The sequence below is a fragment of the Cyprinodon tularosa genome, unplaced genomic scaffold (genome assembly GCF_016077235.1).
Source record: "Cyprinodon tularosa strain WSP-4 unplaced genomic scaffold, ASM1607723v1 ctg178, whole genome shotgun sequence".
Lineage (NCBI taxonomy): Eukaryota > Metazoa > Chordata > Actinopteri > Cyprinodontiformes > Cyprinodontidae > Cyprinodon > Cyprinodon tularosa.
Genome location: NW_024038597.1, coordinates 943,220 through 960,000, shown reverse-complemented (window position 1 = coordinate 960,000; position 16,781 = coordinate 943,220). Strand labels below are relative to the sequence as shown.

General features: G+C 41.1%; 1 protein-coding gene across 1 annotated transcript in view; it reads right to left on the bottom strand.

Annotated features, from left to right (window-relative positions):
• slc4a5a (solute carrier family 4 member 5a) overlaps positions 1–10,563 on the bottom strand; it is an 89,640-nt gene extending 79,077 nt beyond the window's left edge. The window contains exon 1 of the mRNA XM_038281972.1: positions 10,369–10,563. The gene's annotated coding sequence lies outside the window, so the exon portion shown is untranslated. The remainder of the gene's footprint in view (positions 1–10,368) is intronic.
• Positions 10,564–16,781: the final 6,218 nt, after the last annotated feature.

Here is a 16,781-nt window from a genome sequence, read left to right as displayed (position 1 = left end):
AATCTCTCTACTTTCATTTTTAAATCTACAGTAGCTAATCAAGAGTAAATGTCTGAACTAAAAGCAAACTATATCTGACCTAAAAAATTAGAATTCAATCATGAATTTTAAAGACGAATCAAATAGAAACAAGAAATATTTTGAAAAGAAACTAAGCATCACCTGTCTGGTTAGTTTGAAAATGGAAAAGATAAAGTCTGATTTCCAGCTTGTTTCTGGTAAATTATAATTTTTTTCCCCCATTTCCTTAAAAGCGGTATTGAGGTTCGATCAAAAGAAATTGCTGAAGCATCTCCAGAGGGTCTAATCTTCAGGCCACTGCTTTCTGGGTATGAGGATCATTGTAATGCTCCCTGGGAGCTTTCAGGTATAAACAGCAGCTGACAGATAGACCTGCAACAGACTGAGGGATCATAGAAGGCACCCAGGGTCGCTTCTGAGAAACTGGCTGCGTCTCTCCTTAGACTCGGTGGTAAGGAGTCAGCCACCAGGAGGACGCTAAGCAACACGGATCAGGAAGAAAAAAAGAAAGCTGTTAGGAAACACTGAACGTTTCTGCAGTTTTATAAATGACACAGGAAGAAAAGGGCATTTTTGTTCTGGATCTGATCGGAGCAAAATTTAGTTTTTATTCTGATCAAAATTAATTTATCATTTGAGCCTTTATGAAGCAGCAGGTCTAGAAGTTCCTGATAAAGACGAGGAAACATTTACCCTCTGGATGAAATCCTCCACCAACAGAGGTGTTAAAAGTATTTATGTTTCTACTTCCGGTAGAAGTTTAAGTCCTATGGTTTAAAAACGCTTTTTATAGTTAGTAGTTAGAAGTGTGAGGATCAACTTCAGCTTTTTACTCCCGTAAAATGTAAAAGTACCATTTTTAAAACTACTTAAAGTATAAAAGTAATGCATTTAAAAAATTGACAGAAGCTTTACTGCTCTACTCTATTAAAGGAACATTTTTCTGCAATTCTGGATGATAACTAGCCTCGTGAGACCATCCTGATCTATCAAGCTTTCAAGATTTCACTTGCTAATCAGTCTGGAGACTCTCCGTTAAAGAAAATTTGGAGCCGTTCCCCAAACGAACGTCCAATCAGCGTTGGCTTTGAGGCGGGTTGAGGTGTGACGCAACGAGAAGCGCGACAGTTCAGTCTAAAGAACATGGCGGCTTCAGCCGATGAAACTAGCGTTAGCGTGGCTATCGAGCAAGTTTTATCGGAATTACAGAGTATTTCTTCACTGAAAGAAGAGCAAAACACTGCTCTGGAGGCTTTTCTCAGAGGAAAAGATGTTTTTGCTCTTCTCCCGACTGGTTTCGGCAAGAGTAGCCTGGCTGTTAGTACGTCATATGCTTCATTGATCTGATTGGTTTATTTGGCCCGTCTATCACCAACATAGGCCAATCAGCTAACCAGTATTTTCGGCCCTTCCCAAAATTACTTCAACGGAAGGTTTCCAGATGGATATGCGGAGCAAATCCATCTGGCAGAGTCAGGTTAGATGATAACTGCCTTAGACTTCATTTTCTTAGTTTTATAACTAATGGTAACAGCGTCACATTTAACTTTGCATCACCTTAAAAAAAACTATTTTGGTTTGTGGTGAGCAACAAATTGGGGCAGCACCAAACTAATTATTTTGATGCTTTTTATTTTTTTTAAATACCAACAGGCTATAATGAAAATGAGCTTAAATGAAACAAACCTAATTAGTCTATTTTTAATTTGTGAGGAGTAGAAAGTAAAAAGTTTTCCGCAAAATAATTACTCCAGTAAAGTATAGATAGCCAAAATAAAATTGCTAACAGAAAATCCCTTTATCGTTCCACAATGTGAACATAAGTAAAGTAACAAAGTATTTGTACTTTGTTACTTCCTCATCTCTGTCCATCAGAGAACCAGAAACATGCCCGATAAGACGAGGGCAGCGCTAACAGTTGTCAGACTGAAGGTACCAGATCTGCTCGTGGCCCCACCCCTACTGATGATGTCACAAAATGGCAACGCCACTAATACAAACTTTACATCACCCGTTTCTAAAGAATGAAATCTCTTCTGGAGTTTTAACTTATTATTACCCACTTCAATCTGACAAATTACCCGGAAAGCAAAAGACAATTAGAAGAATTTTATTGATGCAATTACTTTATCTTTGGCGCTCAGACCTCGGCAGGAAACATAGCGCTGAATTTTGTTTGAACAGGAGTAAAGAACAGGGATGTTTCCCCCCCAGGCCTGAAACTGATGGTAAAGTGTAGATATATGAAGTTGGTCAATCCAATTTTTTTGCCGATAAGTGACCAGTATCCGATCTTTTTGGACAGTCTAAACCACACAGATATGATTTTTTCCAGTGCGACGCAGACCAGTTGGCTCTGTGGTCCTGAATCTGATACTAATCTGATCTTTTCAAATGCGACCTATGTCTTAACGGCACTTCGCATTCATCCGACCAAAACACCATTAATACCCGACAAAGGTCACTATTCTGCGTCTTGCTACACAGAAGCAGCAACAAAAACAGCAACTATGGCGGACAATGATACGGAGAGCAGTATTTATGTTTAACCATATTGAAAAGATTTAGTTTATAACGTTGGGAAAGATCGTTAGATGCGCTCCAGCACTACCATCCATGTTTACTTCCATAAACACAGAGCATGGTGGCTTGTGATGTCATTACGTCCTCTAGTCCGCATGCAGGACACTTGCATTTTATGAATGCAGTTCACACAGGAGATCACATACGTTGCATATATTTGGAAATGTGAACGGCAACGCAATATGAACTTAATTGAGCATTAGGGCAGTGTGAACGTAACCTGACTCCGCCAGATGGATTTGCTCCGCATATCCATCTGGAAACATTCCGTTGAAGTAATTTTGGGAAGGGGCGAAAATACTGGTTAGCTGATTGGCCTATGTTGGTGATAGACGGGCCAAATAAACCAATCAGATCAACGAAGCATATGACGTACTAACAGAGCGACGACGAAAACACAACCACAAGCCAGGCTACTCTTGCCGAAACCAGTCGGGAGAAGAGCAAAAACATCTTTTCTTTCAGTGAAGAAATACTGTAATTCCGATAAAACTTGCTCGATAGCCACGCTAACGCTAGTTTCATCAGCTGAAGCCGCCATTTTCTTTAGATTGAACTGTCGCGCTTCTCGTTGCGTCACACCTCAACCCGCCTCAAAGCCAACGCTGATTGGACGTTTGTTCGGTGAACGGCTCCAAATTTTCTTTAACGGAGAGTCTCCAGACTGATCTGCAAGTGAAATCTTGAAAGCTCGCGAGATCAGGATGGTCTCACAAGGCTAGTGTGAATGTAGCCTATGACTGCTGGTTGGAGAGACGGTCTGCTGAGCTTTATGGAGAGATCCAGTGGACTGCGTGAGCTGATACTAGAGCTTCACTCAGGGATCTGGAAAATGGAAGTCCAGCTGGATAACACAGGTTGAGAGAACCTGTCCATGATAAGCAAGCATGAAGCGACAGTGGAGAGGAAAAACATAGGAAAACCTCTGGCAGAACACGGTGGTATTCTGCTGAACCGGTTCAGATGACACAGGGAACGCAGTAAGAGCCCGGGAGGAATGTTACCCTGATGAAGCTTTAGCTACGATGGTGGAGGAGGGGCTGGAGGAAGGTTGAATCAGGGTCATCTTAAGATGAACTCTGGATGCTGATTGGGCTTTTGTGGAGGTGTGGTTCAAAGATGATTAGCTGGTATCAGAGGCGGATGAAGGCAAGTAATCAGCTTATTCAGTTGAACTTCTGGCTGGGCTCCATATTTGCTATTAATTTACATTTCTCTGGCAATAGTCTCAGTCTAGAAGGAAATCACTGCCTTCTAAGACAGACTCAGCTCTGCTATTTCAACAAGGCGACACAAAAAGACTCAGAGCTTCTTTTTATTCAGATCTGAGGTCAGAGGAGGACAAATGGAACATCTTAAAAATGACTTTCATGGAGATTTTAGACAAAGAAAATAGTTATTCTACTTATAGAAATGAACAGCTGTTCTGGACACATACTTAAAAGTAATGTAGCTTAACATGGCTAGCTGACTGAGCTAAATTAGGCTAACCTGTTAGCCACAACTTCCCCCACTTTATATCATGGTGTGGCAGTGACTTTGTTCACCATAATCAGATTTTTTCAGTTTTGTTGTCAATCCTGTTAAACTTCACAGGTAATCAGTCACGCTGACATTACAGATGCTCCCGGCTCGGCTCACCAACCCTGCGTTGTTATTGTCGTTGTCTGGGCAACACCATATAATTGGCTGAACGTCTTACGTCATCATGGTAACGTTCAGTCAATTATATCTTGTAACGTCAACAGCATGTAGAGGACCCGCAAAGATCTGGTACCTATGATGGAAAGCGGCGCGCTGAGTCACATGACCCATTCAGAGACGGATCAGGCCCTCTGAGGTTCCAGAAAGAGGGAGCATCAATACTGAACTGATGATCATTTATTGTATCTCAAAATAAGCTGATAGCAGCGTCAGAAGCTGCACAGCGTGGCTTTAACATATGCCCTTATTTTGAAATTCACAAGGGAAGAGCAGATGGTATTGATTTATATCAATTTACTAAAATTGATAGTTTATGCTTTTTGTACGGTGACCTTGAGGAAGCACGATATAATCGGCCCCCTACTGCAACTTTATTCTCATAATATTTATTGTGATAATGCTGCGTATTTAATCTCATAACATTATGACTTTATTCTAATAATGTTGAGAATTTATTCTCGTAATATTGCAACTTTATTGTGAAAATGTTACAACTTTATTCTCGTAATATTACGACTTTATTGTGATAATGTTATGGATTTATTCTCATAATATTACAACTTTATTGTGAAAATGTTGCGAATTTAATCTCATAATATTATGACTTTATTCTAATAAAGTTGCAAATTTATTCTCATAATTCGACTTTATTGTGATAATGTTGCGACTTTATTCCTGTATTATTATGACTTTATTTGAAAAAATGTATCTGTAGCGTGGCCCTAATACTCCGCCGTACCTGTGGATTATAATTAGGGATGCACGATATAATCGGCCCCCTATCGGTATCGGCCTGAAAACTGAATATCGGACATCGGCCACCCCACCGATATTTAACCCGATATTTGATCAGCTTCTGAGTTTCTAAAGTCTAAAAAAAAAAAAAAAAATACTTCTTCTTCTTCCTCAAAAACTTCTTTTTTACAGACTTAAAAACTTCTAAAGACGAGGGAAAAAATATTGATCCATTAAAATATCCCAATATCTTCATATGCTGATATATTGCCATTTAAAAACACCATATCAATCTCTTTTACTAATGAAATATTGCTATATGTCATCGTTATGCTACGAAATCCCCCGAAAATTCACGAAATGTTGCCATATTTTTATATGTTGATATATTGACGCGGTATCGATCTATTTTACTAACAAAATCTCACAAGAATTTGCAAAATATCACGAGAGTTTGTAACAGAACGATGAAATTTCACCAGATTTTGAAAGTAAAATAGATCGATACCGCGTTTTAAAAAATCTATTTGATATCAGCATATGAAAATATATTTGAGTATATTATTTTTCAAAGTGTCAGAAATGGATGACAAAACTGCTATTTTCAATGACTACTTATTTTTGTCCAGCTTTAACATCGGTATCGATATCGGTTATCGGCTACATGAGTTTTAAAATATCGGCATATCGGATATCGGCCAAAATCCCAATATCGTGCATCCCTAGTACCTTTCTAAATAAAATGTGTTATTATTATAATTTACTAAAATGAATGGAAATCATGTCGTAACAGATTTCCTGATATCGGCAAATATCATAAATTTTATTTAAAAAGTGTGTAAATGAGGTGATTTACACCCAGGCGTCATGACTTCCATTGATGGCACTAGTACATATGAATAACAGAGAAAAGTCAAGCAAAGAGCCACAACATAGTTGCTAGATGTATTAAACCAGGCAGGCCCAAAGTCGGTCCCTGAGGGCCACTGTCCTGCAGGTTTCTCTGCTTCAGCATAGCTGATTTATATTGGTAGTTTATTGACAGGCTTTTGCTGAACTGTAATAAACAGAATCAGAAACTTTTGCTCAGTTTGAATTCAGTGGCTGCATCCTCTGAAGGCCAGATTCGTCGGCCGATGACGTCATAGTGCAATTCGGAGGCCCGTTTGATTTAAAAGACTCCTTATTATGCACCCGAAAAATGCGTCCTTCTTTTTGCCCGTTTTGAAGGATGGGTCTGCTGTATCCTCCGTAGCCTTGGATATCCCATGATTCATTGCGAATCAAAGCAAGTCGGCTGCTCCTTGCTCAGATGAAAAAGAGTAATGGCGCCAAACAGCCAGTATTGGAAGTGCAGTTTAATATATTCCAAGTATGTGAACATTACCGTATGAAATGAATGAAAATAAGTTTTATCTGTCCCTTTGCAAACAGGTTTGTCTGACTTTTAGCTCAGATTCCAATATCTCTGCATTTCAATCTCTAACGTTCTGCTCTCTCTGCTTTTTCTCATAGTAGCTTCATCTGGTCTGTTCCTGTTTGGCTGTGACTCCATCCTGGAGAGAAATATCAGCTGTGCTGCTGCCATCAACACCTTTGTTTCTAGATGTTGGAGCTTGGCCTGTTTTCCAGTGTAGTCCTGTTTCTCTGACTGTGACTAACTGGATGTGCTCTCTTCATCCTCTGACATGGGAGCTGGCTCGGAGCTCGTCTGCCTGGCTGTGTGTTTCCTGGACGGGGCCGCCTGTGGAGCTGGTTGACAGTTGCCTTTTGTATCTATGCTTCTTTTTCTATGTCTGCTTCTGTCTCCTTGAACCCCAGTGGGCCTCAGCAGATGGCCGCTCACACTGAGCCTGGTTCTGCTGGAGGTTTCTTCCTGTTCAAAGGGAGTTTTTCCTCTCCACTGTCGCTAAAAGCATGCTTAGTGTGAGGGATTGCTGAAGAGTCAATGAGTCGATGCAATCAGCTGGTTTTCCTTAGAAAGAAAACTTTTAAATCTGACTGGATGATCTGGTGAACTGGTTCTGGAAAAAAAGCCTTGAGATGACGTGATGTGAATCGGTGCTATAGAAATAAACTGAATTGAATTGAATATTTCCTAAACATTGCTGGTAGACTTAGGAAATTAATATCAAAATAATCTGCTTCCTCATTAAATGCCATAAACAGAGGGTCTAATCTCTTAGGCTGGAAATTACAGTTTTCACCTGCGGCTTGAATCAGGAAGTGAGACTGTTTGACCAAAAACTGACTGTTCAAAGGGAGTTTTTCCTCTCCACTGTCACTACAAGCATGCTTAGTGTGAGGGATTGCTGAAGAGTCAATGAGTCGATGCAATCAGCTGGTTTTCCTTAGATAGAAAAATCTGAGTGCCTTGAGCTGACATGATGTGAATTGGAGCAATAGAAATAAATTGAATTGAAATTCAAAATGATGGCACTGCTGCTGAAGCTCCTTGAAAGTGTTATTAGCATCTAGAACAGTAGTGAGAAGTTCGCTATCCACTGCTTTGTGCAGCAACTGCCACGGTGGGTAGAGCTGTAGGGACGGGAGGTGTGAGGAGGCTGGTGGAGGGAGGTTCTGACCCGGCACGGCCCTGCCTGAGCTGCTGCTGCCTCTGTAATTAGCGCTGTCACATCGGTGTCCTTCACACCCAGTGGGCAGCTGGAGCGAGAGAGACGAGCTGATCGATGGGCCCCGAACACCCCCCACCTCGCATCATATGGAAATAATCCCACTGGTGCATAAAGTCGTGCACGAGACCTTGCTGTCATGTGCCCTGCCAGCATGGATGTGTTTCTGAACATCCGGATGAGTCAAAACATGTTAATTAAAAATGTCGGTCACCCAAACCTTCAGCTTTTCTATTACTGGGTGAAAAAGTTTTACATTTTCTACGGCAGCCTGGTGAATTTCAATGATGAGGAGAGGAAGGATCCCATTAACTTCTCTGAAGATGACTCAAGCTCTTTACAATAAATCAGACAGAAAAGAGGAAGTCCTGGATCGGCGCCGTCATCCATAAAAAGCAGGAGCTATTTCTTTTATTATCTTTAACCAGAGATCATCATCAAAACTTAACTGAATACTGTATGTTCAGCAGTTATTCTAATTCATCCATTGCAGCGAAGCAGAGAAAACTAAGCATGATATGATGATAATGTCACAAATAGAAAACATCAGCTTACAGAAATGTTCCCACTCTAGGTATTATAGGTCTTGTTCATAGAGGATTTCTCAAAACAAACATTTAAAGGGACAGTAACTATTTTTTCTAAGTGAGATTTCCTGTCATCAGATGTTAGATCACAGCGTCTTTATAGAAAAGTTAACTAACTATTTAATAAGTCACACAGACTCACTATACAGTAAAAACCCAAGTGTTACTTTAACACCTATAGAGTTCAATATTAGTCTGTTAGTGTAAAATTTACTTTATATTCAGTGTCAACATTTCTGAGTTCATTTGACTCATTTTAAGGCCACAATCAGAAAGACCTCAGAGATTGGTGTGTAATCCACACCATATAAACTAAAAGTTACACTGCATGGGTGTCAAATTTATCACTATCAACTCCAACACTTGAGCAGATTTACACTCAGTATAGTTATAAATAATCTGGAGTAAAAGAGGTTGACTTAAATAAGAAGTTGGTACGATGAGAAGGTTGGTTACTGACGACTGTATCAGCTGATTTCACCAGATCCTCTGATCAAGATTAGGCCAGAATAACTTTTTACTATATATACTATTTTTAAACATCTTTCATAAAATCTAAAGGTTGAATTTACCGCAGCTACAGACAGAGTTTCTGCTCATCTGGAGGACAGATGAAACCCGTAACGGCGTGTTACGGCCATTCAGACGAATAAAATAAAAGTGTAACTTAAATTTTTTAGTATAAACTGGCCTTTCTATGAGGATAACACGCAAATCTACGAGATTATAAACATGCAAACTTAGAAGGAAACAAAATGCAAATGTTTCAGAATGAATAGGGAAATTTACATGAAAAAACATGCATATTTACGAGGTTATAAAGATGCGAATTTAGAAGAAAAAAGCAGAAAATTTACTAGACTAAAAAACCAAATGTACAGAAAAAAAACATGCACATTTAAGAGATTCTAAGCATGCAAATTTAGAAGAAAAATTTGGAAATTAACAAGAATAAACTTGTATATTTATGAGAAAGAAATGTAAGTATAAACATGGTAATTTTCTTGTTTATCATTCATTTTTAATTAAAAAAACTTCCATGAAGGAGTCAATGCCCCATCTCATTCCATCACACTGGAAAAATTCAAAATCTAGATAAGTCATTTTTTCTTAAAATAAGTGCATTTGTTCTTGAATTGAGGAGGTAAAATATACACTTATGCCAGTGGAAGAGGGCAATTTACATTTAAAATAAGAAAAAGCAATTGCATTGTCTTATTTTAAGTGCAATTTATCTAAATATCTTATTTTAGGAGTAAAAATACCAATTCCATTGGCAAATTATCTCATTGACCTACTCAAATTAAGGGTAAATACAATTAATTTAAGATATTTTTTTACTTATTCCCAGATAATTTTTCCAGTGCACTAAAGCCCCCAATAACAATGCATTGCATGTGCTTTATGTTGCATACTTTAACGTGTTTTATATTGCTCAACCTGCGCTAATCAGTGCAGCAGAGCTAAAAGAACAAACACAACTTTCACCTATGAAAATGTAGCAATGAAACATAGAAAAAGTATCAAACAGGTCTTAATAGTTTCACTTTGAGTAAAGACTGAAACCAGTTAAGATGGTGAAACCAGTGGACGGTCTACAGGAAAGGAATTTATCACTACTTAAAAGAACGTCCAAAAAAAAAAATAATGAACTATCCCTTTAAGTTTGGATTCAGCTCTACCTTGTTTAAAAAAGACCGAATGCTCTTCTGTGGTGATGATGTTGGCAATAAATGAGTTCCTGTCATTGTTGTGTGTGTTTTTACACTGGAAAAACGATCTAGAAATAAGTAAAAATAAAAATAACAAAAAATTCTTGTTCTATTGGCAAAATGTCTGTTTTACCTCCTCAATCCAAGAACAAATGCACTAATTTTAAGAAAAAAATTACTAGTATATTACTATCTAGATAAAAAAATTTTCCAGTGTATGAAAGACTATTTGGAGTCAAATTCTCTTAAGAAGCTTCAGTTGCCTTGATTCAATCCAAACTAAAAACCCTTTCATGAAAATCAACTATATTGCTCAGCTTTCAGACAGATGTTGATATTGATGCCCCCTAAAGGGCAGGACAGACATGAGAAATAAAGTTAACAGTAACCTACCTGGATCAGTTGTTAGCCTGAGTGAAAGATGGGAGAAAAGACTTGATGTTCATGGAGTCGCGTCACTGAAAACATGCCAGTGGAGCTCCAGCAAACTATTGAGTGGAATAAAGTCAGCAGAGAGGAGAATCCCTCTCTGTCAGCGTGTCTCTCTGACCGGCTATCGCTCTCATCATCAGGTCAATAATAGGCATACCAGCACAGAGCGGAGAGCTACAGGCAGGAGGCCGTTTCTATCAGCAGCCGCAGATAGGAAGTGTCTCACCGCGCTCTGCTAACAGGTCAATACCTATAGGCCTGGGCGGCCATATTATTAGGAGATTACAGAGGGGAAAGGGTTACAGCATTGGTAGATATCACATCAGACATTCATGGAGAAAAACAAACAATTGACTCTTTTATAAATTATTTAAGCGATAATAATTCCAAAAAAGTAAAAAAAAAAAACAATGCACTAGACTTTGTTTCCAAGTTTGAAGACATTTCACTTCCATCCAGGAAGCTTTTTCAATTCAAAAGGTCAGAAATAGTGTTGAGTTCCAGGTTTTATCCAGCAGCCCAACAAAGGCTTGTTTTGGTTTAGAAAACATGCAAATAGTATTAACCTAGGTGCTGTTTACCGCCCGCCAAAAAAGAGATAAATAAAAAGAAAAAAGGAAAAGAAAGAAAGAAGGTTTTATGGTGGCAGCGGATTGAGCGTCATGTCTGCTAGGAAGTGTGTTGGTGGTGGGCGTGAACGCAGGGAGGATCCATCACTCACCTTCTGGCTCACCCTATGATGGGGATGAAGTCTGGAGGAGAACTGACGGTTTCCTCCTGTGAACCCCCTTTATACCAAAACGCTGCCAATACGCCATTATACAGTAGCTGGAAGTTAGAAACACGTTCAGCGCTCGTCTGGAACACGGCAGATACGTTGGAGAGAAGTTCTTTATAAGTTAGGTATCAGTTAGGCACAAGTTACTCAGAGGTTTTGTAAAAGCTAGATGCTAAGACCTATGGAGATCAGTGCCTCCAAATCCGAGGCCATGGTCTTGAGCCAGAAAAGGGTAGAGTGCCTTCTCCGGGTCAGGGGGAATGTCCTGCCCCAAGTGGAGGAGTTTAAGTATCTTGGGATCTTGTTCACGATTGAGGGAAGAAGGGAGCGGGAGATCGACAGGCGGATTGGCGCAGCATCTGCCGTGAAGCGGGCGCTGTACCGGTCCGTCGTGGTGAAGAGAGAGCTGAGTCAAAAAGCGAAGCTCTGGATTTACCGGTCGATCTACGTTCCTACCCTCATCTATGGTCATGAACTCTGGGTCATGACCGAAAGAACGAGATCGCGGATACAAGCGGCCGAAATGGGTTTCCTCCGTAGGGTGGCTGGGCTCTCCCTTAGAGATAGGGTGAGAAGCTCGGTCATCCGGGAGGGACTCGGAGTAGAGCCGCTGCTCCTCCACGTCGAGAGGAGCCAGTTGAGGTGGCTCGGGCATCTGGTTAGGATCCCTCCTGGACGCCTCCCTGGTGAGGTGTTCCGGGCACGTCCCACCGGGGGGAGGCCCCGGGGAAGACCCAGGACACGCTGGAGAGACTATGTTTCTCGGCTGGCCTGGTAATGCCTTGGGGTTCCTCCTGAAGAGCTGGAAGAAGTGGCTGGGGAGAGGGAAGTCTGGGCCTCCCTTCTTAAGCTGCTGCCCCCGCGACCCGACCCCGGATAAGCGGAGGAAGATGGATGGATGGATGGATGGATGGATAAGACCTATGATTAACTTACACCTAACATATGTCAATGATCAGATAACTTACCTGTAACTTATGGCCCACGTATGAGCATACGCCGGCATACGTCAAGAAAATTTGAGCATGCTCAAAACTTCTCGTGGTACTCGCTGTATGTCGACGTGTTCCAGCATGTTTCAGCGTATTTCATCGTGCTCAAAACTTATACAGAACGTACTCATAACTTATCCAATTTTGCCAGATTTTCTGTAAATCTGACAGGTGTGACGGGGGCAATAGCAATAGCAATGGAAACTGGGACTGTTCTTAGCCTTATTAGGGTGTGCTCAGACCAAAAACGGAGTACACGTTAATTTCCGTGTGCACCACAGGGAGTTCACCACTGTGCATTTCAGGTGGTTTCCTCTCTGCAGCACTGGTGCTTCTCTACCTGGCTATATACAGCTGCTAGTCATACAAAGCAAAGCAAAGGGTTAACACTGAATCACAGCAGCTCCACTGTCCAACCCTGGTTTATTCCATCCAAACCAGAGAGCGCTCTCTGCAGGCGGCAACAGGAGGCACAGCTTGCCAGAATTTCCCTTCTGTGGTGCTCTAATCGCCTGGGGGAGGAAAGAGCCTCACCTACCCCCAGCAAAAAATAGAGAGCTCCTCCAATCAGGATTTGGATGAATTTGGATGAATTTGTTGCTGAGCAAAAGCTAGAAATGTGAGCATGTCAGGAGGTACGAAGCGATGCATTGAAATAGTCTCCCTTTCTTTAATCTAAGTCTAATCTAATCTAAGTCTGAGCCCTACCAAAACCAACCATCCATGCTTGGTCCTTTTCTAGTCTAGCAGAGTCTGACCTTGGACTGAATTTGCAGGGACGTCTGTTCCTTCACTATTTTTCATTTTAGGAATATTCTTTCTCATTATAGATCAACCAGCACTCAATACATTATTAATCTTTCCAGATTAATGGGCAGTAAGTGCTGCTTCTCTGAGGACCCTGGGATGTCTGTTCTTTTCTGCTTGACGTTGAGTTTTAACTCCACAGCAGCAAACTGCTAAAACTGATAACACTGATGATAAAAAAACAAATTAAGCGTCTTTAATTAGCTGTACCTCTCTGCTGCCAGGTTTTTAGTTTTTGTTCACACAGCATTTTCCTTTTGTTTGATGAAAAATACAACGTAGAGCCTGTTTAGCGGATTGTATGACTGAAGCACGATTTTTATGAGTTTAAAACATTATTACTCTTAATGAACCCTGGGACAGTTTAGAGGAGTGCCGTCTTTTAGTAATATGGTCTTGGGTTTAAACTATTGATCTCTATTCACTGCATTGCTGATTGCCCAAAAAAGTGAAGCCACCGTCCGCCATGCTGGTACTCCCATCTCCCACGGAGATGTGCAGTAGAGAAGCCTACATGTGCAGCAAAAACAAGCAGTGCTTAATTGATCCTTGACTTATTTACTGTTACAGGTAGGAGCTTTGGCCAAAGAGTAGATGTTGGGGCCGGTATGATCAAAGGAGGGCCGGCCCTCTCAAGCTGAAATTAGGACTGGCCCATCGTGCAAATGCCCGGAATCACAGATTACCAGTCTGAGCCTGTATTTCACTGTCACAAGTACAGAGAATCTAAATGAACCCTCTGCATTTAACCCAAAACCCTTGGGCCAACCTATTCTCAAATCGTACGAAAAGTTATGCACCGTAATTTCGTATGTTTTGGACATTTTTTTCGCCGTATGCGCATCTGACGCACCATTCACGAATATAGAATATAAATTACAATTACCCCTAACCCTGACCCTAAGATATAAAACAGCAAGCAACGTAGTTAGAGACATGAATAAGTGATGATTGCACTGTTTTCCCCAGTTTTACGTCCGTCCGCGGATCTGCTTTTTTTTTCTGTCTGCCAGCGCATGCGCACTGATGTGGTTTTTTGAGGAAAAAACGTCCAAAACGTACGAAATAGTGTGCATAACTTTTCGTACGATTTCATACGCACTGATAATGAGAATATGTTGCTTGGGCAGCATGTTGGCCTCATAGGTTGCTCACACAAAACTTAAATGATCGCTTTTAATTGATAAAGCTTTGGTCGCCTTAATTGGCTGATTGATGGAATAATTGACTAATTGACCAATTGATTGGTTAACTGACTGATTGGTTAATTGATTGACTGACTGACAATTGATTGACTGATTAATAGACTGGCCGATTGATTGACCAATTGGTTGATTAGTGAACAAACTCCATCCTGAAGACCAAGGAACACAGCAGACAGGTCAGGGAGAAGGCTGTGAGACATCATCCCGAGCTTAAAATATCTGACAGAGCTCTGTCCAAACCGCCCATTGAAAATGGAGAAAGTCTAATGCAACCTCAAACCATCCAAGACATGGAAACCTCCTGAACTAACTGTTGGGTGTTAATTAGAGGGAATGCAAAGACAAGGTTACCAACCAGTCCGGAATCTTTGTGCCAACATCTGTACAACACAACTCACATTTTCAGGGACATCTTTGGATTTTCTTACATAAAAAACCAAAATGTTATGCAGCATCATCAGTGATCGTAACGGCATTGTTGAGATCGTTCTGAAGCCTTTTGGATAAGGAGGTGAAACATCTCCAGGAAACAGGAGAATAACTCATAAATTCAACGTAAAAACTTATATTTCTAGTTTTAAGACGATATGTAGGAAGAAATGTTTGCTGCAAAAAAAGCAGCAAAAAAATAGTTTGAATGTTAGACACCATGCTTCAGGAAGAACCTTCTATTGTCATCACCATGAGTGTAGATAGAGTTTTTCTATTACTGGCAGTCTCTTCAGCTCCTAAACTATCTGTACTAAAAATAAAACTCCTCCGTTGAGGCTGGAGGACCATGTGTGTCCAGGGCAGATTCTTTATCGGACTCAGGGTGGCTCTAAGCTGAAGCTTATCTCCACTGTTAGAACGTGAATCTATTCTTACTAGTAGCCATTTTAGAAACACCAATGCTGCTTGTGAAAATGATCCAAAGGTGAAATAAAGCAGTGAATTCCAGCACTTTAGAGCAGAAAATAACTATTTAAGAGAGAGTGTAGGACATTTAAAAACCTATTTCAATGTCTAAACAATTAATTAAAGCAGTGTTGGGCCTTTCCACTAATTAAAGAATAAATTAATTGAAATTTGCTCAAGATTACGTAAATGACATCTTGCCCATCACTCCTCCCCCGAGGCTAACAAACTCATAGAGCATAAAGAACTGGAGATAACTTATTAAATCTGATTGCCATGGGACTAAAGATCTGAAGATATGCTGCTATTAAAAGCTGGGAATCTGTGAGAGGTTTATTAGGATGATGAGTAATGAGACGCTTCTCTGCAATCACCCAGGAGAAGAAATTTGTTCCTTTCTCCCTGAGGGAGAAGCTTATCAAATCTTCCGTTTTCACCCTACAGCACATGGAGCATTTAGTGTGAAATTGACTGCAGACTGGTTGGTCCACCCCCTCATACACTCTAACTAGAGCAAGATATCTGCTTAATTCAATCCAGGCCGCACATACACTATATTGCCAAAAGTATTTGCTCACCTGCCTTGACTCACATATGAGCTTAAGTGACATCCCGTTCCTAATCCATAGGGTTCAATATGACGTCGGTCCACCCTTTGCAGCTAGAACAGCTTCAACTCTTCTGGGAAGGCTGTCCACAAGGTTTAGGAGTGTGTTTATGGGAATTTTTGACCATTCTTCCAGAAGCGCATTTGTGAGGTCGCACACTGATGTTGGACGAGAAGGCCTGGCTCTCAGTCTCCGCTCTAATTCATCCCAAAGGTGTTCTATCGGGTTGAGGTCAGGACTCTGTGCAGGCCAGTCAAGTTCATCCACACCAGACTCTGTCATCCATGTCTTTATGGACCTTGCTTTGTGCACTGGTGCACAGTCATGTTGGAAGAGGAAGGGGCCAGCTCCAAACTGTTCCCACAAAGTTGGGAGCATGGAATTGTCCAAAATGTCTTGGTATGCTGAAGCATTCAGAGTTCCTTTCACTGGAACTAAGGGGCCAAGCCCAGCTCCTGAAAAACAACCCCACACCATAATCCCCCCTCCACCAAACTTTACACTTGGCACAATGCAGTCAGACAAGTACCGTTCTCCTGGCAACCGCCAAACCCAGACCCGTCCATCAGATTGCCAGATGGAGAAGCGCGATTCGTCACTCCAGAGAACGCGTCTCCACTGCTCTAGAGTCCAGTGGCAGCGTGCTTTACACCACCGCATCCGACGCTTTGCATTGCACTTGGTGATGTATGGCTTGGATGCAGCTGCTCGACCATGGAAACCCATTCCATGAAGCTCTCTGCGCACTGTTCTTGAGCTAATCTGAAGGCCACATGAAGTTTGGAGGTCTGTAGTGATTGACTCTGCAGAAAGTTGGCGACCTCTTCGCACTATGCGCGTCAGCATCCGCTGACCCCGCTCCGTCAGTTTACGTGGCCTACCACTTCGTGGCTGAGTTGCTGTCGTTCCCAAACACTTCCATTTTCTTATAATACAGCTGACAGTTGACTGTGGAATATTTAGGAGCGAGGAAATTTCACGACTGGATTTGTTGCACAGGTGGCATCCTATCACAGTTCCACGCTGGAATTCACTGAGCTCCTGAGAGCGACCCATTCTTTCACAAATGTTTATAAAAACAGTCTGC